The sequence below is a fragment of the Eleutherodactylus coqui genome, chromosome 2 (genome assembly GCF_035609145.1).
Source record: "Eleutherodactylus coqui strain aEleCoq1 chromosome 2, aEleCoq1.hap1, whole genome shotgun sequence".
NCBI lineage: Eukaryota > Metazoa > Chordata > Amphibia > Anura > Eleutherodactylidae > Eleutherodactylus > Eleutherodactylus coqui.
The window spans coordinates 152,498,415-152,521,435 of NC_089838.1; positions in this window are offsets into that span (position 1 = coordinate 152,498,415).

The following is a 23,021-nucleotide window of genomic DNA, read 5'->3' on the forward strand; positions in this document are numbered from 1 at the left end:
TTGTTTGGGCAGACTAGCACCGTTTAATAAAGCGTTGAAGAATTCAGTGAGTTTGGGGGTCAGGACAGAGCCAAAGGCTTTATAGTATGGGAGGTTCAGGCCATCCGGACCCGGGCTCTTATTTTGAGGGCTAGAAGCGAGAAGCTGTTCTACTTCTGTTTGTGTTACAGGTGTTAATAGCGAGGCTACTTGCGTGTCGTCTAGTTTCGGAAGTTGCGCGCTGCGGAGAGCGGACACAGTCAACTTTTTTATATCTAGTCCCTCAGGGTGGGGGGTATCATGTTTAATGTCATACAGACGGGAGTAGTATCTTTGGAACGCGTCGGCGATGTCTTCCGAGGAGGTCACCCGCGAGCCTGTGTGAGACTTTATGGATTTGATGAAGTTTTTTGCGCGTGCTTTCTTTATTAGGGCAGTCATAAGTTTACTCCCTTTATTGCCTTGGGCATATACTGTGTGTTTGAAGTAAAGTTGTTTCCTAATGAATTTTGACTCCAGAATTTGTTTAAGCTCCTTCCTTAGATTGGTCAGTTCATCCAATATAGTTTTAGTTTGAGATAATTTAGCCTGCAGTTCTAATGTCGCGATTCTATTTAGTTTGGCGTCTATTGTTTTTTGTTGAAGTTTTTTTGTTTTGGTGCCAAGCGCTATCAAGAGACCTCTTGTGAAGGCCTTGTGGGCCTCCCACACTACCGGGACCTCCGGGCCCCCCTCCCCATTTAATACAAAATACTCTTCGATGAGTTTAGAGAGGCGTTCTCTTTCTTCAATCGGGTCTAGTAGTGAGGCGTTCAGGCGCCATCTCCACTCTCTTGGCTTGGGATGCGATAGACGCAAATCCAAGTGGGTCGGGGCGTGATCGGAGATAGTGATAATATCTATCTTAGCTCCTACCACGGAGGTCATAAGGTCGGAGGATACGAAAACGTAGTCCAGCCTCTGATATGATTTGTGAACGTGAGAGTAGAAGGTATAATCCTTCGTAGAAGGATTCAGGGTACGCCACCCGTCCACCAAGCCAAGGTCTTGGAGCGCCCGCACCAACCTCTTGAGTTTTAGTTGAGAGATATGCGATCTACCCGTTGAGGAGTCAATCAGAGGGTTGAGTGCTACATTCATGTCCCCTCCCAGGATCAGGTGGCCTTCCATGAAGTGACGCAACGTTGTCAGTTGTTTGACTAGCCAGGGGATTTGGTCCGCGTTTGGGGCATAAAGATTAGCTATGGTCATTTTTGTATTGTTGACTAGCCCCTTCAAGAAGAGGACTCTGCCCTCTCCGTCTCTATATTCGGAGGCGCAGGAGAAGTTAAGGGACTTGTGGAGATATGTTGACACCCCCTTGGAGGACGAGGACGGGTGAGCGCAATGGAAGCTCTGCTCAAAGTGTCTGCCCGGCAGGGTTAGACACTTCGTCTTCTTGAAATGCGTTTCCTGCAAAAGGAGAATTTTTGTGCCATACCTCTTGGCCAACAGAGATATGTTATGCCTCTTCATCGGAGAGTTAAGGCCCTTCACATTAAAGGAGGTGACTCGTAGATCATCCATCGTGCGGAGGGTGGTTAGGCTTCCCCAGGGAGAGAATCCCAGTCGGGACTTTCTGCTAGAATATAAAGGTAAAGTTACAGTAATTCAGGACTAGAGCTCAGGCCCACCGTAACAGAGTGCGCCTTAGTTAGTTGTTGAGAGGGGGGGAGGGTGTAAGGTGGGTGTTAGGTGGTTGGGAAGAACACTAGGAGAGGAGAGGAGGGCGAGGGTAGCAGGGTTTACACAAGAGGGTGGGGATACACAGCTGAACGCTCCTGAAAGAGTGAGAACAACAATAATATATAGCAGGTTGGAGCGGTTCTTCTAAGTTGTTAGTAACAATGAATAGGGTCCGGGCTACTCTTTCCTAGTAAGGGAATTGTGAACAAAGAAAAACGAGCACCGCACCAAGACAGTCAGCCGTAGGGCTTGAGATGAACCGGCTCGGCGGGTTGCCCCTCGGGACTTAAAAAGTGGGGTGTGTAGACAGTGAGAACATTTATGCAAGAATACAGTTGAAAATAGAACACTAAATAACTTATGAGCAGTAACCCAAAAAAAACTAATAACAGGCGACAGGATGTCCAGCAGGATCCCGTCGCTTATGCGGTACAGATAAGGCTCTGTGATGGACCACATAGGGGTGACAGGCACAATATCTGTCCCCTGCACTCGGCTGTATGCTCGCCAAGTGTAAGGTGGTACGACGTGATCAAATCACAGAGCCCCTGAACTTAGGCGGGATATCGTCCATCAGGTGTAATACAGGAATCCAAAGGAACAAAGTCCCAATTCAGGTGCAGTCTCCTGAGACTTCCTCTCGAGCCTTTTTCTTTTTCCCCCTTGGGGATTTTGTGTTTGCAATCGGTTGCCATTTATCCGGGGGGTCCAGGCGAGGCAGATTAGGAAAATCGGGGATCGGCAGCCAGCAAGGTAGGCTTATAGGCTCCATTTCGAGGATCTGCCAGCAGCTCTGTAGGTCCTCTGGAGAGCGGATGTTTAGCTTACGTCCCTTGTGGCTGATACCAATCCCAAATGGAAAAAGCCATGCATACTTAATATTATTTGCCCTTAAAGCATCCAGAAGGGGGCGTAGCAGGCGGCGTTTTGCGAGAGTGGATGGTGCCAAGTCCTGGAATAGTTGAATTGGGGAGTCCGCATAGGAGAGGTCTTTGTGGTCTCTTGCTGCTCTCAGGATTGCTATCGCATCTGGGAAGTTCAACAGCTTACAAACAATGTCTCTTGGGGGTTCAGAAGGCGAAGGCGGAGGCCTCAAGGCTCTGTGAATGCGTTCTATAGAGATGCCGTCTGCTCTTTCGGCACCTAGGATCAGAGAGAAAATCTCCCCGGCGATTTTAGGGAGCGCCTCTGCGGCCCAGGATTCCGGGAGGCCCTTTATGCGTATATTATTACGTCTGTTTCTATTTTCGATATCCTCCTGCATAATAAGGGCTTTGTTGAGGTGGGCATGGTGCTCAGCTAGGACTTTCTCCATGTCGAGAGCATGTGCTGTGATGGTGGCAGAGGAGGACTCTAGGTCATCTACTCTTCTACCAAGCTGCCTCATTTCTTCTTTAATTTCTCCTAACTCCATAAGAACAGGCTTCATAGTAGAGGTCATGAGTTCTCTCATAAAGGACTTTGAGATGCCCTCGCCTTCTTCCCCCTCTGAATCCCCCCCGTCCTCTCTCTCCATACTGGCTGCCCTGCTGGATGCTTGAGAGGGTGTTAACTTAACTGTGTCGTACAGAGACCTTGTGTTGCGCTCCTTCAAGTAACGCTGCATATCGACTTGCCCCTTGTTTGAGCGGGGGGTGCCTTGAGGGTCACTGCTTTTTTCTTTACTTGTCTTCCCCATTTTGATATCAAAATTGCTATTAGAAGTCCCGATAGGTGCCGCCGAGACGGTACTATATTTTAGCACATCATTTCTCCTGTAGGGAGCCTCACTCCCTGGGTAGACTGTGAGGAACTGTGGGTGTTTCTGACCGAGTTAGCCCCTGCGTGGCCCTCCTGTGAGGTGTCTCTGTCAGGACCCTTCCTCTGGGCCCTTATGAACTCTTCTGGAACCCCCGTCTAAAATTGTATACGGGGAACGAAGGGAGGGGAAGGCCCGCGGCGTGTGAAGCAGCTTGTGGTTCCCTTGTAAAGAGTCCCTGTCAGGGCTTCCCTTCTGGACCCTTTTGAGCTCTTCTGGGGCCCCCTTCAAAAATTGTACACGGGTGCAGAAAAAAAAGAAGGGGGGGGTCCACTGTATGTGGTGCAGCTTGCGGCTTCTGGCCGGGTTATGCCAGGTATAGTTCCTCGGTTTGTCCCCAGTCTGGTGGCTTTTAAGTGAATGTCTGCAAAGTTATATTCTGATGAAGGGGGGGGGGGGGGGGAGGGGGGTCCACCTCCCTGAGGCGCTGTATACTGTACTCCGGGTCTGAGCCGGTTAATGAGCCGGTTAATGGGCGCTCACTGTTCGTGCGCCTTTCTTATTGCAGGTGGGGGGCCCCGCTGATAGAAAAGAGGGGGAGGAATCTTCCTCTTAACTTCCCAGGTGCCGGGGTGCTTAATGTGCCAGCCCTCTCTACTTATGGTTGTAGAGTGTTCTCCGGTGGGGGAGGGGGGGAGGGGGGGCCGCTGCGGTGCGGGTTGTCTCGCTGGTGACGGAGCTGACAGTTGGGCCCCTCGGGTGGCGTCCCACGCTCTCCCCGCGCAGGCCTGCGTTGTAAGAGCACCGGGAGCTTAAACTCTGGGGCGGCTTGAACTAAGATGGCGCCGGGCAGCCGAACTTCCGGTCCGCGCCCTGCCGAGAAGCGCGCGCCGGCTCTCTAACCGGAGCGCTCGGATGCAGCTCCGTTCTGATGGCGTCCCGTTCGTGCTTCCTCTCCCCCTCTGACCTTATGCCAGTCCGCGTTGTTGTCCAGGACCGGTATGCACTCCCGAGCGGTGATGAAGGAGGCGCTCCACTTCCGGTCCGCGCCGGCAGTCCACTCCAGGGCCCGGCTTCAGTGCAGGAGGTAGGCCCCGCTCCGCGACTTGGTGTGATTCGTCCGGAGCTTCTCCCTGTCAAGCTCTAGCTTGTGAGGCAGCAAAGGCTGATGTTGAGCGGGATAAGATGGCCCAGCGGCGCCCGCAGGGGAGATAATTCGTCTCTCTCTGCAGGAGCACTGACACCATGCGACCACTCTCTCGGCAAGCTAGGCTCCGCCCCAGTACTCTCAATTTTAATGCAATAGTGATAAATAATCTTTATTCTCAAATCAAAGGCTTTCGGGCTCAGGCACAGATATAGCATTACCGGTAGTAGTCACTAGAAAATGCTAGCTCTGACTCGATTCAATTCAACTTCATGGCCGCACAGACATATCATTGAAATAGGCTGGTCAGGCAATGCCAACCTGTCTAAAGACTACTAATGCTATATTTGTACCTGAGCCTGGAAGTTCGTTATTGGAAAATAATTATTAATCTTTGTTATATTGCATTAAAATTAGGAGTGCTGACCTGTTTACACATGATAGAAACGGTTCATCAATTCATTCTGCTTGCACCAAATTCTGACCCTACCATCAGCATAGTGCCACAAATATCTGAATTCATCTGACCAGATGATGTTTTTACACTACGCAGTGATCCAGTTTTTTTAACAGAGCTTTGCCCACTGGAGTTTCGCCTTTCTGTTTTTCTTAGGGCCCCTTCACCCAAACATATGCACAAAAATGCTTGCATTAGCGCAGTGTATTTGCGCCGTGAATGAATCTTTTTTGTGTGTGTATTGGCATATATTTAGCTGTTTTTTTTCACACACAAGCCATGCGCATTTGCGTTAACAAAAAAAAAATGCAAACAGGATCAGAAGTTGACAAAATTGACCCTGCCCACTGTAATCAACCATAAATAGACCACATGTACGGCACTATTTTGTGGTGCTTTTTGTACTCTGGGTGTGTGAAAGTTGCTGAGGGTGGAGACATTTCTTCTGATGAAGAGGATGTTCTTTTGCCTTGGTTGCTCTCTCGCCGATTTGAACAGTCACATGAGATACTGGAGAATGGGCCTAGGAAATGGTTTTGAGTTTATCTTCTGGTGTTGCAGCGTGCGTGTAAGAGACATTTTCGTTTTCTTTATGCTGACTTGAGGTGCCATGCTGACAAGTTCATCGCCTTCATTTGCTTGTTGGTCCAGCTGTTTGATAAACTTCTGGAGGAGGTGCGATCCAGGATTTGTGCCATTTCTGGTGCTAGGTTTGGAGACGTGGGTGTAGCAACTGTGTAGGTCCAGAGATTAGTTAGGGGAGGTCCAGGAGTCAGCTATAGATGGTCTCAGGTTCGCAGTACAAATGAAGGAGGTGGGTATCATTGTAAGGAAGGCAAGCAAGAGGTCTGTATCTGTAGCTCTCGGTTCGCAGTGCAAGTGGAAGAGGTGGGTATCGTTATCCGGAAGGAAGCCAGAGGTCGGTATCAGGATGTCTTGGTTCACAGTATAGATGGAGGACGCGGATATTGTTGTCAGGAAGGAAGCCAAAGGTCAGTAACAGTGTGTCTAAGCAATTGTATCGAGAGGAACAGTAGTAGCAGGAGCTAGACTAAAGGCAGCAAGAACAATAATCTTGTGCTAGGATAGAGGCAGGGCCAGGATTTTATAGTTTCCTTGATTGGGAACTGGGTGGAGCTAGAGTAGGGGAAACAAAGGGTGGAGCCAGTCAGGGAAACACAGGAGCATGGCTAGGTGTTCAGCAGAGGAGCTGTCTAAGTGCAGGATGGCTTAGTGGAGAGACCTGCCGACTGGAGTGCAGGAGGTCCCAGGTTCCAGCCCTCACACGTTTACATACACCGACACCAATATGTATTGGTGTATATCTCTCGGTCACCCTTAGGTAAGTACATGGGCTATTCTATGTTATAATCTCCCTGTTTTTGGAAATGTCTTTTATAAATTATTTTTCTCTACTGTATTTTTTATCAACATTTTTAGCTAAAAAAAAATTGTTTGGCTTCTTTGTGCAGGTTCTTGGCCACTGGGAATTCGTATGCTTCACTGAATTTTGAGTTTTTGTTGGGCAAATCTATGATTTGTTGGATCATCGGGGAGACCTGTGATGTCTTTTGCCATTGTCTAATGCTTTTGGTGATGCCTCCGCCCTCTTGTCTAGATTGGATGGGCATTGCTGATGGATTCCAGGATGCCACGCAATTTCCAAACTGCATTGGGCCTCTGCATGGCAAACACATCCACGTTAAAAAGTCGCTGCACTCAGGGTCCCAATATTTCAATTCTAAGCAGTACTTCTTGGTAGTGTTGTTTGTTGGTTGGTAACTATCGATTTCTGATTGTGGATATCGGGGCCTATGGAAGCTCTGCAGATGCTTGCATTTTCAGGGCTTCCAGAATGGGTCAGCGACTTTTGGCCAACAAGGTGTCCCTGCCAGAACCCTTCCTAGCTCTTTAGGTCCACCTGCCCCATTCATAATTGTGGCAGATGGGGGTTTGACCTGATGACTCATGTTCTGCATCCCTTCACTCCCAGAGACATGGACAACAGGAGACAGGTTTTTAATTACTAACTCACTCGAGTTTGGGCTTTCATGGAGTGTGCCTTTGAAATTTTCACCAACACATGAAGGGTTTTCCATAGTGCACTTCAGCTGAAACCTGAGAACATGTGTGCTATAATTATAATTAGAGTGTGGTTCTGCATAAATGTTGCTGTGACAACAATGTGGGTTGGAATGCAGAAGTTGGAATGCTGAACCTGCAACTCTTCCACTGAAAGTTGGGAATGACACATGGTGCATCAAAGACCAGAAGCATCTATTCTCTGAGTCAGGGACATCTTCACAGACTACTTTCTGAGTCATCAGGGAGCAGTTCTGTGGCAGATGGACCAAATTTGAGGAAACAGATGAACTGATCTCTGGAAACAGCATCATTTTAAAGCCAGCTGTGATTTCCTTTTTTTTGTTTAGCTAGATACTTATTGGCACATTTAGTTAGGGAATCGCTAGACAACGAGGACCCTGGACGTGGGTTGTGAGCTTAAAATAATTTGGCAAAATTATTACGTTTTAATTTTTTTAAACAACATTATCATTTTAGGCTATTTAACATTGTGTATCACATTTTGCCAGATTATTAACCAATACCTTGTTATTCCTTCGTCCAAACACAAGAAAAGGCAATAAAAAAAAGGTCTTTGTCCTTTTTTCCATGTTCTGTGTGTCAAAATATGCTTGATTACAAGTGTGTAGGACAGCTGTAACTGTGCCTTTAACAGCTGACGGGCCCAGTAGTGTAATACTGCCTCCCTACTGTTTGCAGGCGCACTATTGCTTTCATAAATTGTGGGAAACTAAATGGGAGCACGCTGTATGAAAGCAATGCAATAGCCAGCATCAACCATGTATGGGTGTGTCTATATTGTCAGTAAACATACAGTGACACATAATGGTGCCACTGTATAACTGCTACAAAAATTGACATTTCACAATAGCTAAACTGTAAATTTTCGCCTATTTAGCTTGTAGGATGCATAAATACTACAATGCAGCTTACTAAACAAAAATATTTCTATTAAGAATAAATGTAATTGAAACATTTATTTCATGTTTTAAGTTGCAAAGTACAGTAAAAGGAAACATAAAGAAAAAAACCCTTTAGAGTTCCCTCGTGTAAGTTTCACTGTGTGTGGGTCCAGTGACTGCCCATTGTGCTACAGCCAGGCTGGGGAAAAGTTCACTAAAGTAGGGGCAATTTAGAGGGTGGGCAGAGAGGCAATTTGGAGGGTGGGCAGAGGGGGGCATAATAGCGGTCATGCTTATGAGACTGACCATAGGCTTTGTCCAATGAAGTCAGAGACCCATGGCCAGTTTCATGTACTGGGATTGGGGATGTGATGGAGGTGCAGGAAAAGTTTCTACTGTAGCATGCAGCCATCTTCAATGCTTTATATGTGGCGACTGGGCTAGACCTAGGAGGGGTAAAGCAGCGAAGGAAATTGAGATGGTAGTCACGGTGGCTCTGCTGGTCCTCCTAGCAAGGTGGTAAACATGGCCTGGATGTGGTTCTACACAGTGGCAAAATTTGGCAGTTCTCATTGCGTGCTGCCCACAGTGTCGGGCAGGATAAGATGGTGATACCTCAGTGGGGCGCTACCCGTGTAGATGGGTAAGGGAAGTTGCTTTGTCATGATGCCAATCCGTGTATGGGTAGGGACCCATTCCGAACAAAATAATAAATATAAAAAGTGGAGAACTAAACAAAAATGGGGAACCAACCTCGGTCCTACCTGGAGTGTTTAGTGCGGTACCTCAGATGTTGAAGATGGAGGGTTGTACAGTGAACCAAAACTGGTTTATTCTTCAAAAGCAGATGAGAGATAAACTTGTTGCATACAGTTCACATTGACAGACTTTAGTAGAAACAATTATTGCTACAGGCATTCATTACTTCTTCAGATCCTCAGGGAAATAAATGTATCCTCTACGCGTTGCATTGCAGCTCTGTTCCCAGGCTGGGCCTGACCGGCTTGCTTTCCTTCCTGTTTGTCCTAGGAATGGCTGACTTAGATCTTCTACTGTCCTCTTCTCTCTCTTCTGTGACGAAAACTTTCTTGCTTTTGAGTACTCACACTTTAGATGTTCAACTTCCCACTGCAATAGCTTTCTCCTTGTTCCTTCCCGGTCTCTTTCACAGGCTTCTCTGGACTAGACTCTTGGTTCAGACTCCTTAACTTCGCCCACTCTCTCCCTTTTAATACTGCCAATCTAGCTAAACCTGTGATGGGGATCTAAACTACCAATCTCAGGCTATCTCTTCTTTGCTAAGCCTGGCTAAGCACTCCCGTGACTGTTGCTAGGAGACCTGTAAACACCAGGGGCTGGAGAATATTACCAGAACACGCACTACACTGGAGAAATATCAACAATAACATCATAACTTTACACACTTACTATAAATTTGTAACCCTGTTTGGGGAAGGGTATATATAGTGACCCTTCCCAACAGGCCCTGGCGCTAACCCATATAGCACACGGAGACCTGGTACCTTCACTAATTGATAGAATGGGTGTAATAATGAGTTTTCTCTAGTCAGTGCCTCCACTCAGCCTTAAAGGGGTTGTCCCGCGCCGAAACTGAGTTTTTTTTTCTCAATAGCCCCCCCGTTCGGCGCGAGACAAACCCGATGCATGTGTTGAAAAAAAAAACCGGATAGTACTTACCCGAATCCTCGCGCTCCGGTGACTTCTTACTTACCTTGCGAAGATGGCCGCCGGGATCTTCACCCTCGGTGGACCGCAGGTCTTCTGTGTGGTCCATTGCCGATTCCAGCCTCCTGATTGGCTGGAATTGGCACACGTGACGGGGCGGAGCTACGAGGAGCAGCTCTCCAGCACAAGCAGCCCCATTCAACACGGAGAAGACCGGACTGCGCAAGCGCGTCTAATCGGGCGATTAGACACTGAAGATTAGACGGCACCATGGCGACGGGGACGCCAGCAACGGAACAGGTAAGTGAATAACTTCTGTATGGCTCATAATTAATGCACAATGTACATTACAGAGTGCATTAATATGGCCATACAGAAGTGTATACCCCAACTTTGTTTCGCGGGACAACCCCTTTAAACTAACAAGGGTCTCTTCCTGAGAATTACCTATGTATTTATATGAATAGGCATATATTTGTGAATCCAAATTATTCAATATAAATGATTATACAAAGATATATGTAAAGGATATCATCTATATACACTACTGTTCAAAAGTTTGGGGTCACATTGAAGTGTCCTTATTTTTGAAGGAAAAGCACTGTACTTTTCAATGAAGATAACTTTAAACTAGTCCTAACTTTAAACAAATGCACTCTATACATTGCTAATGTGGTAAATGACTATTCTAGCTGCAAATGTCTGGTTTTTTGTGCAATATCTACAAAGGTGAATAGAGGCCCATTTCCAGCAACTATCACTCCAGTGTTCTAATGGTACAATGTGTTTGCTCATTGGCTCAGAAGGCTAATTGATGATTAGAAAACCCTTGTGCAATCATGTTCACACATCTGAAAACAGTCTAGCTCGTTAGAGAAGCTACAAAACTGACCTTCCTGTGAGCAGATTGAGTTTCTGGAGCATCACATTTGTGGGGTCAATTAAACGCTCAAAATGGCCAGAAAAAGAGAACTTTCATCTGAAACTCGACAGTCTATTCTTGTTCTTAGAAATGAAGGCTATTCCATGCGAGAAATTGCTAAGAAATTGAAGATTTCCTACAACGGTGTGTACTACTCCCTTCAGAGGACAGCACAAACAGGCTCTAACCAGAGTAGAAAAAGAAGTGGGAGGCCGCGTTGCACAACTAAGCAAGAAGATAAGCACATTAGAGTCTCTAGTTTGAGAAACAGACGCCTCACAGGTACCCAACTGGCATCTTCTTTAAATAGTACCCGCAAAACACCAGTGTCAACATCTACAGTGAAGAGGCGGCTGCGGGATTTTGGGCTTCAGGGCAGAGTGGCAAAGAAAAAGCCATATCTGAGACTGGCCAATAAAAGAAAAAGATTAAGATGGGCAAAAGAACACAGACATTGGACAGAGGAAGACTGGAAAAAAGTGTTGTGGACGGATGAATCCAAGTTTGAGGTGTTTGGATCACAAAGAAGAACGTTTGTGAGACGCAGAACAAATGAAAAGATGCTGGAAGAATGCCTGACGCCATCTGTTAAGCATGGTGGAGGTAATGTGATGGTCTGGGGTTGCTTTGGTGCTGGTAATGTGGGAGATTTGTACAGGGTAAAAGGGATTCTGAATAAGGAAGGCTATCACTCCATTTTGCAACGCCATGCTATACCCAGTGGACAGCGCTTGATTGGAACCAATTTCATCCTACAACAGGACAATGACCCTAAACACACCTCCAAATTGTGCAAGAACTATTTACAGCAGAAGCAGGCAGCTGGTATTCTATCGGTAATGGAGTGGCCAGCGCAGTCACCAGATCTGAACCCCATTGAGCTGTTGTGGGAGCAGCTTGACCGTATGGTACGCCAGAAGTGCCCATCCAACCAATCCAACTTGTGGGAGATGCTTCTAGAAGCGTGGGGTGCAATTTCTCAAGCTTACCTCAACAAATTAACAACTAGAATGTCAAAGGTGTGCAATGCTGTAATTGCTGCAAAAGGAGGATTCTTTGACGAAAGCAAAGTTTGATGTAAAAACAATGTTATTTCAAATACAAATCATTATTTCTAACCTTGTCAATGTCTTGACTCTATTTTCTATTCATTTCACAACGCATGGTGGTGAATAAGTGTGACTTTTCATGGAAAACACAAAATTGTTTGGGTGACCCCAAACTTTTGAACGGTAGTGTATATAAAATTGAATGTATGCGTGTGTGTCTGTCTGTCTGTCCTTTATGCGCTACTACACCATTCATCCGATCGCCATGAAACTTTGGGAAGTTGTTGAGTACACTCCTGGGAAGATTATAGGCATAGTACATTTATGCTACGATAAATGGCGCGCGTGCGTGCGTCGTCAACAGTTACGACCCCCCCACGTAGATCGTTCTATTTTCAACATTGCCACTAATTCTTTCACTTCCCGATGTTGTAGAAACATGAAATTTGGCACGAGCATTAGTTATGTCATAAATAGGAAAAGCTAATGGGTCCCAACTTGATTATTCAATTCTAAGCGCCAAAGAATTAGCGTCCAAATTTTACGTACGGAATCTAATTTTCTCGCTTCCCAATGTCATAGAAACTTGAAATTTGGCACAAGCATTGATTATGTCTTAAATAGTAAAAGCTAATGGGTCTCAACTCGATTATTCAATTGTAAGCGCCAAAGAATTAGCGTCCAAATTTTACGTACGTAATCTAATTTTCTTGCTTCCCAATGTCATAGAAACTTGAAATTTGGCACGAGCATTGATTATGTTATAAATAGGAAAAGCTAATGGGTCCCAACTCAATTATTCAATTCTATGCGCAAAAGAATTAGCGTCCAAATTTTACGTACGGAATGTAATTTTCTCAATTTCCAGTGTCATAGAAACGTGAAATTTGGCACGAGCATTGATTATGTCATAAATAGGAAAAGTTAATGGGTCCCAACTCGATTATTCAATTCTCTGCGCAAAAGAATTAGCGTCCAAATTTTAGGTACGGAATGTAATTTTCTCACATAGAAACTTGAAATTTGGCACGGGCATTGAATATGTCATAAATAGGAAAAGTTAATGGGTCCCAACTCGATTATTCGATTCTATGCGCAAAAGAATTAGCGTCCAAATTTTACGTACGGAATGTAATTTTCTCACTTTCCGGTGTCATAGAAACGTGAAATTTGGCACGAGCATTGATTATGTCATAAATTGGAAAAGTTAATGGGTCCCAACTCGATTATTCAATTCTCTGCGCAAGAAAGTTAGCGTCCAAATTTTGCGTACGGAATGTAATTTTCTCACATGGAAACTTGAAATTTGGCACGGGCATTGAATATGTCATAAATAGGAAACGCTAATGGGTCCCAACTCGATTATTCAATTCTATGCGCAAAAGAATTAGCGTCCAAATTTTACGTACGGAATCAAATTCTCTCGCTTCCCAATGTAATACAAACTTGAAATTTGACATGAGCATTGATTATGTTATAAATAGGAAAAGTTAATGGGTCCCAACTCGATTATTCAATTCTAGGCGCAAAAGAAATGGCGTCCACATTTTACGTATGGAATCTAATTTTCTCGCTTCCCAATGTTATAGAAACTTGAAATTTGGCACGAGCATTGATTATGTCATAAATAGGAAAAGTTAATGGGTCCCAATTCGATTATTCAATTCTAAGCGCCAAAGAATTAGCGTCCAAATTTTACGCTAATAGAAACGTGAAATTTGGCACAAGCATTGATTATGTCATACATAGGAAAAGCTAATGGGTCCCAACTCGATTATTCAATTCTATGCACAAAAGAATTAGCGTCCAAATTTTACGTACGGAATCAAATTCTCTCGCTTCCCAATGTAATACAAACTTGAAATTTGACATGAGCATTGATTATGTTATAAATAGGAAAAGTTAATGGGTCCCAACTCGATTATTCAATTCTAGGCGCAAAAGAAATGGCGTCCAAATTTTACGTATGGAATCTAATTTTCTCGCTTCCCAATGTTATAGAAACTTGAAATTTGGCACGAGCATTGATTATGTCATAAATAGGAAAAGTTAATGGGTCCCAATTCGATTATTCAATTCTAAGCGCCAAAGAATTAGCGTCCAAATTTTACGCTAATAGAAACGTGAAATTTGGCACAAGCATTGATTATGTCATACATAGGAAAAGCTAATGGGTCCCAACTCGATTATTCAATTCTATGCACAAAAGAATGAGCGTCCAAATTTTATGTACAGAATGTAATTCTCACTTTCCGGTGTCATAGAAACGTGAAATTTGGCACGAGCATTGATTATGTTATAAATAGGAAAAGTTAATGGGAAGTTGTTGAGTACACTCATGGGAAGATTACTGGCATAGTACAACTATCCTACGATAGGTGGGGTGCGTGCGAGCGTCGTCGACAGTTATGCCCCCCCCAGACAAAGATTGTTTGATTTCCATCTCAAGCACAAAAGCAAAAGGCATTACGAGTAACGGGATGCGTGTTCAACTACAAAATAATGCATCCGCCGAACGTTTTGCAAGACAATTGCTGGATATTGAGAATGCTGAGGTAAAATAAAAGCTGTGCTGTGATTGGTTGCTATATATTATACCGCTGAGGTAAAATCAATGCTGCACTGTGATTCGTTGCTATTTTTTATATTGCTGAGGCAGAATAAAAGTTGAGCTGTGATTGGTTGTTATTTCTCTTACTGCTGACGTAACATGAAAGCTGTGCTGTGATTGGTTGTGTTATATATTATACAGCTGAGGTAACATGAAAGCTGCCCTGTGATTGGTTGTTATATTTTATACTGCTGAGGTAACATATAAGCTGCGCTGTGATTGGGTGTTATATATATTTTAAAGCTGAGGTAACATCAAAGCTGCGCTCTGATTGGTTATATATTATACCACTGAGGTAACCTAAAAAAGCTGCGCTGTGATTGGTTGTTATCTAGATATATAAAAACGAATGTATGTCTGTCTGTCTTCGCAGCAACGCGCGACGGGTAAGCTAGTACTTTATAAAACAGTAGGTAAATATACAATCAATGCATACATATGTTACAATGAATGATCTAGTACTTAATAAGTTGTTCCAAATAGTTCTGGTTAAATGCTGACTATATACCCAGGTGTATGCATATACAGGTGTGCGTGGAATCCCATGCACAATATCTCAGGCGTCAGAAGGATGAAGAGTTACAATGCAGGGGCCCCTGTAGCTGGTAGCAGATGCAGGATTCCACAGTAGAACGAACAGCACTCCAATACAGGTTAGGACATAGAAGAGGATGAGAAGGACTAGGAGCTTCTGTATCCTATGATCACCACACAGGAAGCCGGATGATGAAGACAAACCTAACTATGCTGAGCTATTCCCTCTTCACTATCTATTCTATCAGTGTGACCTGACTTCTACTCTCCCTATGGGCCAGCAGTCACCTAACCTGACACTGTTCCTAAACTGGACACCAGTCCCTGTGTAACGTCTTACCAGTGCTGGATAGGAGCCATGGGTGTAGTAGCTGTGCATGACCGGAGAGTAGTCAGGAGGAAGCTGGAGGTCGTCAGCAGGTAGTCATGTTGCAGTACAATGGATTAGGCGAAAAGCGTAGCTAGAAAGAAGCCAGGAGTCGTTATTGGGAAGCTGTGTTTGCAGTACAAATGGATGAGGCAGAAGGCATAGTCAGATGGAAGCCCGGAGTCATCAGCAGGTAGTCACAGTTTGCAGGAGAAGAGCAGGTTAGGAGAGGCAGCTTGATAAAGACAATGGAGCACAATAATCTTGCACTGAGGGAGTGGCAAGGCCAGGCTTTTATAGTGGGTACTAATCAGGAACAGGCGGAGCTAGAACAAGGGCTAGATAGTAGAATCTGTAGTAGCTCGTAGAAACAAGGCTAGGTTCAGCAGGGGAATTCCTCCAAAAGTCAGGGAGAGCCACTGGTCTGGGAACAGTAGGTCCTGGGTTCGAATCCTGACACCCTGTCTATACCTCTATCTAGTATAATGATCACACTCTGGGTAGTACATATCCACATATGATCAACCAGAGCTGCTTAGGAATTAGCAATCACCAAACAACAATGCATAAAGCCTGGAGGAATCAAGCAGTAACAGTGATTCAGCAGAATTGGTATCATCAGCTCTGCGCAGGGAGACTGAAAGTAATCAAACAGTATAATAGCTGTTTCTTCACTATAGTTTAGATTCAGCCAAACTATATAGATAGTGTGCTGATTAGAGATCAGCGAACGTACTCGTTTAGGGCTATTTCGCAATCGAGCAGCGCTTTTTCGAGTAACTGCCTACTCGGGTGAAAAGATTCGGGGGGTGCCGGGGGGTTGCAGAGGGGGGTGGGGGGGGGGGGGGTAGAGAGAGCTCCCCCCTGTTCCCCACTGCTACCCCCCGCTCCACCATGCCGCCCCCCGTCCCCCCGAATCTTTTCACCCGAGTAGACAGTTACTCGAAAAAAGCGATGCTCGATTGCGAAATAGCCCTAAACGAGTACGTTCGCTCATCTCTAGTGCTGATGCTTTATCCCAGCTAAGGTGAAGCAGCTCTCTGGTATGTACAGTAGAGGGAATATCTGACTAGCTGCCCGCAGCAGCTCTGCTCTAGATTCCCATGTGCTGCAGAACTCTCAACAACCCCCCTTTATAACAACCTCCATTTACATATTAGGGGTTTCTTCATCACTCTCCAGAGAGTCAGGACAGAACCAACTTATCCTGACCCGGAGGGGGGGTTGGGCAAATCCACTACACATATTTTCAAACCAATATAACAGAGATTTCCTACATATTACATTAGCACCTAATTGTAAGGATATAGTTGGCACAAAAAGTGCTGGAGTACCCAACTCTGGAGTACTACATATACGCCACTCATCCAAGGCTAAAAGCATGCCTTGTTTTCCACAGGAGGTAGACAGGCCTTAAACAGTGTCACAATTGTGGCCTGCATTGGGTGCACTTTGTGGCAGGGTAACTCCCAGAAAGAGTGGGCTAAACTGAGCCAGTACACATCTGCACAGTCCTCCGTTCTCCTGGATTGCAAGTAGGCCAGGGTATTTTGGTCTACTTGCAATCCAGGATTCGGATGGGCATTTGTGCTTGAGTTGAGGGCTGCACAACATCCTCCACTGCCAACATCCTCTTCTTGCCCCTAAGGAGCAATGTTCCGCACAGAGGATGCGCCAGCATGGGCAATCCCCTCACCTTCCTCAAGATCATATTCCTAATAGAAGAAACAACAGACTGTAATCAAACAAACTGTACTCACTCGCGCCCCACAGCTCCGGCTCTTTCATGTGCCAGCTGCCCGGCAGTCGGCGCATGCGCAGAGCGGAGCCAACAAAAAAGTGTTGCAAAGAGTGCCAGACCAGGCATATAAAACAATGTTTGCATTGCACATGTCCTGCTAAGAGTCAGAACTTGCTAAGATGTTTCAGAGATATAATATGGCAAAATGAGTCAAAGAAAAAATATGGAATTGGTTGCGCTGCTGTAGAGTTTCTGTGGCCCACCTGTCCTCAAGAACACCCTGGGACACTTCCTGCCAGCAGATGTCCTTCCATTGGCGCTCTTTGTATTCTGCGCAAGTCGTGCCCCATAGGGCTCGCTTGGGCTCAATGTAGCATGTGATATAAAAGGCTTCATGTGGCATGTTTCCAAGGTCAGGTTCCCCTCTCCAAAATTCTGCCGTGGCTTCCCTGCAATTTCCTGCAGACTTCATAGCGTCCTAACAGATGGCTGCATAATTTTACTGTTTTTCATGCATGTCTGTGCATATCGCACTCCTATGGGGACATTTGGCTTACAAATGCATAGAAAAATAGGGCATGCCACACACGAAATGCACATGCAAGAAAGAGAAATGAGAACGGGTTCTATTCTCTGCATATTGCGTGCACAAATTTTGCGCACGCATATATGTCTGTGTGAAGGGGCTCTTAGACAGCAATGGTACATTAACTGGTTGTCTGCTGTTTTAGCCCATCTGTGTTAAAGAATGAGGCGTTCTGCTTCTGGACATGTTCATTGGGGAATCTGTATTTTATTTTGCTGCAGTTTGCTTGGGTATGCATTGCCAGTTCATTAGAAGGATTCTTGACATCCTCCTCTCACCATTTTTCATTGATAAGTTATTTATATCAACAGGATCCTCTTTCGCTGAATGCTTTTCCTCAATCACACCCTTCTTGGTGTACACTTTACACCATTGCATGAGAAAACCCCACAAGGTTGTCAGTTTTTGAAATTCTGGCAGTGGGTAGTCTACCATTGATGACCAAGACTTGTTTGAAATTGCTTAGATTTTTTTTCATTCTGTTGCTAATTTGCAGTAAAACTGATCCACAAAAAAATTTCTCACTTAATTTTATGTTGCACTGCAGGATCACTTACCTAATTTCTATACAGGGGATTTCTGATTTTTAAAGGGAAGGTGTCATCAGAAAATCTCATTTTTCTGTTAAACATATTTTTAAGAATTTATTATGAGTTTTTTAAATAAATTTTTGGTCACAATTAGAGATGAGTGAACGTACTCGTTTCGAGTAATTACTCGATCGAGCATCACTATTTTCGAGTACCTGGCTACTCGGGTGCAAAGACTCGGGGGGCGCCGGGGAGCAGGGGATGGCGTGGTGGAGCGGGGGGTAGCAGTGGGGAACAGGGGGGGCTCTCTCTCTCTCTAACACTCCCCCCACTCCCCTCTGCAACCCCCCGCTCACCCACGGCGCCCCCCGAATCTTTTCACCCGAGTAGAGAAGTACTCGAAAATCGTGCGGCGCTCGAGTGAAAAAGGGGCGTGGCTGAGTAGGTTCGCTCATCTCTAGTCACAATCTGTTTTTACAATAATCCTAAAATCCTGCATTTTTCACATTGACCACAGAGCCTAATACTAATCTGTCACTTCCTGATTTGTAGAGAAAACAGTATTCTCACCAACATCACAGACAGGATTACACTGAATACTAAACACATATATATGTAGATAACACAGAGTCCACTATTCACAAGAAGTGATCAGCTGTGACTATCTACTTCTCCTCCCTGCAAAATAACCTCTGTGCAGGCCACAAAACATGCAGTCTCCCATACAAGTCAATGGGTCAGCTTGTATCTATTGTATGAATGGCCCATGAAGCTGCTGTAAAGCATCTCTAAGGGTGCCTGTCCACAGGCGAGTTTGCATTGCTTTCCCCGTGGCGATAATCCGGCCTCAGGGAACGCAGTGAAAGCTCTCCAGTAGCAACGCTATGGAGAGCGCAGCTGCCCTGTCCGCGAGAGGAGAATCACTGCGATTTGCCACGATTCCCCGCGGTATCTGTCAGGCTGACCGGCGGAGATCCGTGTGCCGGCTCCAGCTCCTGGTTTTAATTAGTAGAAAAAAATGTAGGTGATATATTCCGTTTAAAGGGTAGGTGTTTCTAATAAAGTGACCATTGTGTGTGTGTATTATATAACACACACGCACACATATATATGGATAGGGCTTAAAAAGACATCTTCTCCAACAGGTTTAAACTGCTATTATTTCATTGACTTTATTCAGTATTAAACTAGAAAAAAACATTTGGGTATGGTGTTTTAAGAGATTCATTACATTAAGAAACAAGGAAAGTGCTTATCGCTGAGATAATCATTTCCAGATCTTTTCCTATGGCTAAAGTATATTTCATACAAAAATAATATTTCCAGCACTGTGAAAACACATTCTTACTGTAACTCACTGCTAATGGAATGGGCCAATGCAGCAATACATTACTGGAGTATTTTATTGGGTAAAGATTTGTAGTCAATTACCTTGAGCACGAAAAGCAGCAGAAGCAAATTGTATTTAGTATTCTTTGTTGGTGGAGGACAGTACGCTATGTGTGAATCAAACGCAATTAGCCTTATCTGTTCAATATTTGCAGATTTTTAATACCCAGGTCTATTAGTGAACTGTAAACTAACTGCTCAATCCCGTCTGATCCAGCGAAGGGAAGCAATACTCTAATCTTCTCCGCATGAGGATTAATTGAAATCATTATTGGCATCCATCAATTTTTTGCTTTACAGCACAAGAAAATATATCAATTACTTTGAGATGCTGAGGACATTTTCTATTTTCCATTTCTTTTTGCCAGGCCCCATGCCAGTCTGCTTGCTTCAGTGTCATATGTGAACCTTCTTTGGCTTTTATACAAGAGTTTCAACAAAACAGGATGTGTCCAAAATACACATTTATAGATGCTCCACTAATGAAGGATAATGTGAGTGCTCATTTGGCAGTTCTGATCAAAATGAAGTATTTGAAATTTTCACTAATTGGCACATGTTCTTCTAGCGTGGAAATGAAACATTTTGCAATTAATTTGTTATTATTACAACAAATTTCAATTCTGATGCTTAATTTTTCAGAGAAATCAATATTCTTCCGAAGAAGAATAGAAAAAATGGCTTCCTTCAGACACATTATTTCTCTGGTGTTTTTTTGTTATGTTTTTACTGTGTTTTATGGTTTTTATGTCACATAATTTTTTCTATGGCTTTTTTTTTACTACAGGGAAGCTTATGGGAAAACATTAGAGATGAGCGAACGTACTCGGATAAGCACTACTCGTCCGAGTAATGTGCTTTATCCGAGTACCTCTCTGCTCGTCCTGAAAGATTCGGGACGCGCTGCGGAGCGGGGAGCTGCAGGGGAGAGCGGGGAGGAACGGAGGGGAGATCTTTCTCTCCTTCTCTCCCGCCCGCTCTGCCCCGCTCCCCGCTGCGACTCACCTGTCAGCAGCGGAGCGCCCCGAATCTTTCAGGACGAGCGGAGAGATACTCGGATAAAGCACATTACTCGGACGAGTAGTGCTTATCTGAGTACGTTCGCTCATCTCTAGAAAACATCAGAAAAAGACCAAACTCAGGCCAGGCCCACACAAGCATATCTTGCAGAGTGCAGGATGTGAAATATACGCGTGCGGCACACAGGTAGTATGCAATGATATTGCGTACGGGCTGCGGGCCACACGTTGCCATGTACTATCTTGGCATGAATGCGCATAATGCGTGCCAGGATAGAACATGCTGCTATTTTTCTTATGCGTATAATATATGCAATTCATGTGAGCGGCAACATGGCTGCCTATGCGATATTGGTACAGCGTATTATGTGCGCAAAACCCGGCGCATAATACACAATTACCTAATGCTCGTGTGAGACAGCCCTCAGAGTATGCTGTGATTCTTTAAAAAAATGAAACAAACTCAAATAAAATACAGCAAAAGTGAAAAAAAACTTTTGTAAAATATTTGTAGGCGGTTCTTATTTTACTACTGACCTACGGAAAACATCTGGATGCAGCATTTTTTTGCCCCCAAAAATGCATCAAGAACATTGCAAAAGAGCTGTGTTTGAAATCCTTCTTAAATGGATCTTCTTTGGTGACTCAATTTCTTTGAGGTTGGTTTTAATTCAAAACTGTATGATCTTTGACTGTCCAAAGCTGTTCATGTGATTAGCACTGGCCAATAAGAGGGCAGTGCACAGTGTGCATTAGGTAGTTAGAAAACTGCTGCAGCCATCTAGGATGGCCAAAAACAGGGCACAAAACTGGCAAATCAGAGGATTGGCAGAGAAGAACAGCTGCAGGTAATATACCCTCCTGTCTGTTAAGTCCGCTTGGTGCACTAAAGCGCCACACCTAAATACGGATGCAAGATGGTGTTCTATTTAAAACTGCAACAACTCTCATAATGTTGCAAGGACCAATTGCACCTCTCCAAGCTAAGATGGAAGGACACCTGTCCCTAATCAGGGAAAGTGGGGAACCCCTGCCTAAAAGCAGGGTGATTATCCCGACAAGGACAGCCCCACCGTCTCCATCTGGGACCTGGCTATCCCTGATTAGCAACATTGAAAGATGTACAAAACACAGGACACAACACTGTTCACATACACTAAACACAGAACATGACAGTTCACACCTCATGTCTAGCCACCTGCACAGACATATGGAATAAGTCGCTGTTCACACCAACACACAAGGTTATGCATACCACATAGAACAGGGACCCCACCCAAAACTATCATGCATCCAGATAGCAAACTATAGCTAGTCTTAGTGTCTTCACTACAAGGAAAAAAAAGAGTCAGTCACCATGCTGAGATACCGGGAACAGTGTCAGGCATCACCCACCTGACACACACACAAGACATCAGATGTCTGGAGGCCACACCTGCCAGGGGATAAGGAGAAATCTGCGGGTGTATGCATCTGTGCGGTCACCGTACCACACACTACTCGATGCATGCACCCCAGAACACGAGGAGGGGAGGGACAACAGGTGTCCAGACCATCCTCATGGAAGGTGAGAGAGTCACTACAGACAAGCATGCATAACGCCAGCTCTGAGTAGGTTTACAACAGTAAACTAGTAAAGCACTAAAATGACCAGCATCCTCTACCAAGAGATGCTTGTTTTTATATGCAGCGGACCAGAGGGGATTAGTTGGTGGATAATACCACACCCAACCAGCTCAATTAACCCTCATCTGTGAAGCTATGCTCATGGAAACCTGTAGAACCACAGGTCCCAGACACACAACCTAACACTGCCCTTCCTGTCCTGGGACAGGATTTTGTTCTGAAACCAGAGGTTCACTTTAAATGTCACATATAATATGGTATGCTAGTCAGTGAATTGGTGCCTCTTATCTAGCATTCAAGTAGTTAAAAAAATATCCAGTTCACAATGCTCACTGACAAGAGTCAAACCATAGAAGCCATATATCTTCAAGCTCAATATCTACCCTCTGCCATTTACTGCCCTCAGACAGTGTATTAAAGACCATAGAAAGCTACTTTTCAGCTTCTAAATTCATGAAATATTTTCTACATCTCTTTCCTTTATAGAAAGTGGTTTTCAATAACTTGAAAAATATATTTAGGATAATTGTAGTCTTGTTTTATACGAAATGCATTAACACTATAGTGGTATGGAAAGTATCAAGTGCCTATCTTAGTGATTGACAATTTGCACAGAGCTGTTTCCAATTGTTGGGAGTGCAGTGATATATTCTTCTCTGGAGGCATGTTGATAGGCCACTAAGAGCAAGAGAGGAAGAAAACAGTACATGCCAAAGGGACAAAATGCAATTAAATTGTTCATCTTTTCAATCTGGTTACATATAAAGAAAGAGCTGCTCCTTACATGACGCTGCTCATACTGCAGCCTGTGTTCTTCACAGCAGTATCACATTGTACATTGAATGTGTCACTTTCTTTGTTTGTTTTTTTTATTTCATAAACCTCTAAATAATTGTGTATATCTAAATGTGCTAAATGTATTTTCACA